The sequence below is a fragment of the Piliocolobus tephrosceles genome, chromosome 13 (genome assembly GCF_002776525.5).
Source record: "Piliocolobus tephrosceles isolate RC106 chromosome 13, ASM277652v3, whole genome shotgun sequence".
NCBI classification, from domain to species: Eukaryota; Metazoa; Chordata; class Mammalia; order Primates; family Cercopithecidae; genus Piliocolobus; species Piliocolobus tephrosceles.
In genome coordinates this window covers 114,055,154-114,058,207 of record NC_045446.1, presented here as the reverse complement: position 1 = coordinate 114,058,207, position 3,054 = coordinate 114,055,154, and positions in this window count along the sequence as shown.

The window sequence follows — 3,054 nt, the reverse complement described above, 5'->3', positions numbered from 1 at the left end:
AATAATAATAATAATAATAATAATAATAATAATAATAATAATAATAATAATAATAATAATAAAAGACTGAAGCCTCCCCTGCGGATTTCGGGTTAGAGAAGAGGGTGGTCAATGTCGGGGAGACAGAACGATTGGGACAGAGGAGGGGAAAGAGTGAAAGTCCCCTTATCCGAAGGCACGTGAGAAGGACAGTGCTGCAGACGGGCACGGAGCTGTTTCCGTGCGGTCTCTTGTCTTATTGCATGCCCCCAGCCCCACGCAGTGAACAACCCTGGCACGTGTCTGCGGTGCTGGCTGCTCATTTAGAAACCAAGGGGCCAGCTCGCAGAGTGCATCGCGCGGGCTGCCGCAGAGGGGACGCACAATAGGCAATCAGCGGCCGCTGGGCGGGCGGGGAGGGCGCTGGGGCGCTGCCGGGGGCGCTGCCACGGGCTCCAGCAGCCTGCGCGCTCCAAGGACGCTTCCGTTCCTCTCCAGCCCCGGGGCCTCTTATTGTTCGCTGGACCAGCTCCTGTTCGTGTGACTGGCGCTGGCGTGGGGGATTTGGCTAGAGTCGGTCTCGGCCGCTGCCCGGCCCGGGGTCCTGCGTGCAGGGGCGCCCTCCACTCGCCAGCGCTCCGACCCAGGTGTCCGCGTGCGCCGATTAGGCGGCCCGCCCGGCTCCCGCCTCCTCCATCAGCCGCTAATGGGCCGCCCTTGGCCTGGCCCCCGCGGTATTGTGTGCGCGTGGGGGTGACGCCGGGTCTCCACGGCGCGGTGGAGGGTGACCGCGCGCCGCTGCCACCCCGCTTCACACCTGCTCCCCGCCCCCAGCCCCGGCCGCGCGTCGGGTTCCCTCCCTCCCCGCGGGAGGGGTCTCAGCTGGGGCTGCACTTGGTAAAGAGGCCGTGGAGAGGCCGGCGGCGGCCCTAGGAGGAGCCATAAATTTGGAGCAGATGCGGCCTGACAGTCACCCAGCCCGGGGAGGTGGGGGAGGGCTCTGCGCCCCTCCCAGGCCGCGTCTTCTGGTTTGCAGCTGAGTTAGATGGATTCCAGGCCGAGGTGACTCGGGACTTTGGACACAGGGAGCCTGTGCTCCTCACGCCCCCACCTCTGCCGACCGCCCATTGTGTGCCAACATGCAGAGAGAAGGAATAGGGGGCAGAGACATGCCCGCATTCGCTTATGACTTTCCCCCTAAAAAGAGTCGTTTTTCAGTAGAGACTGGGACAAAGTCGGCCACCCTGGCGCTGAGTTGGTGCTTTTTGACAGCAGCCAAAGAAAAATATGGAAGATAGTAGAAGCAAGCTTCAGCTGTTCATTCTGCACTATTTATTAAGTGCCTGTTTTGTGCTAGAAAGGTATGGAAGCACAAGCAGACAGGATGGGGGAGATGGGAAAAGGTGGCAGAAAAAATACCAAGGACTAATACTTGCCGTTGCTGTAAGGATTGTGTGTACTGTAATTCTGCACATTTAAATAGTGTTTTCCTTTAGAAAGTAGCGTTTCATCCAGCAGAAGATGGAGCGGGGTGCAGTGTCTTGGGGGTTGATGGAGTTCGTTCTCAATCCAAGTATCCCATCCACAAATATGCGTGTGTCAGGGGTGCTTTCCACGGATCTGGAAGGGAGTGAAGAGAGTTGGAGCTGCGCCCAGGTGGGGTGGACACAGCCCTATTTATCTTACTTGCTCTGGGTACTGTAGGGATCCTTCTCTAGTGTCGCTTGAATCGGAGACTGAGTCTCCCATCTGAAGATCTTGTGACCAAGGGTGACTGAGGGGTCAGTGTCCACAAAGCTGGTGCCAAGTTGGCAAAAACCTCTGCAACCTCCCTTTGTGGCTCTTCTCTGCTCCCTCTAACACTCTGGGCTGGGTAACTAGATTGGCTTCTAGATCCATTGCCTCTCCCCCTAGCTCCCACTCCTACAAGTCTCCCTGGTCTGTGCCCCCAGGATCACCCGAAGACTAGAGCAAGCTTGTGCAACCCACGGCCCACAGGCGGCAGGCAGACCAGAACACCTTTGAATGCAGCTCAACACAAATTCACAAATGTTTGTAAAACGTGATGAGATTTTTTGCAAAAACACATTTTTTAACTATTGTATTTTATGTGTGGCCCAAGACAATTCTTCCAATGTGGCAGGGAAGCCTAACGATTGGACACCCCTGGACTAGAGGTTCACAGCTTGCATGAACATCACCTGGAGGCCTTATTAACCCTGCCCTACAGTTTCTGATTCCTTTGGTCTGGGGTAGAGACAGACATTTTGCATTTCTGAAAGTTTCCTAGGTGGTGACAGTGGTGATACTGGGAGCCACACATTGAGAGTACCGGCCAACAAGGAAAGGAAAATAGGAGTAGGCAAAAAAAGGAAGGAGCTGAAGTCTTCAGTGCTGGAGAAGGTTACTAGAAGCTGAAGCTCTCCAGGGTACTGGGGTATCTTCACCCTCTGTGAGGGATCCATGGTCCAAATCCACAAATAGTTGTGGACATATTCCAGAATTCCTATTCCAAAATTTGGGGGGGGCGTCGGTGTTTCTGGAGACTTAGCACTCCCCCTAATGGCCTCAGATGATTCTGCACTCTCCTCAGCCTTTCAACGGGAAGCAAGAATTACTCTTATTTTCCCAGCCTAACTTGGTTATCCACTCCCATCTCTTTGTCACTGATGGAGCAGGTGCATTGTCTTACACATTTGTTTGAAATTGATGAGCATAGATTTTTTTGCGCAATAGTTTGTGTACTAATGAATGAATTAATGCTTTCTTTCCTCTTTAGGGGAACCTTATTCTCCTAAAATCTCCCTTAAGTCACATTTGAAGTGTTGTAGGTGGTTCTACCAGTGTTCTAAAACACTTCAAATGTGATTTAAGGGATTGAGTTCCAGATGGTTGCTTAAAAATTCTCCCCAAGGTGTCGGTGCCATTGTCATTAGTTGGGAACTTTTGGCTGGTGGCAAGCACAACCCAAGTCAGAGGTTAAGGTTGGGTTTGCAAAGTGGAATTTTTAAGTGTGGTATATGGACATATTAGATGAGAAAATCAGGTGGCATTTTATTTTTCACCACCAGGTGG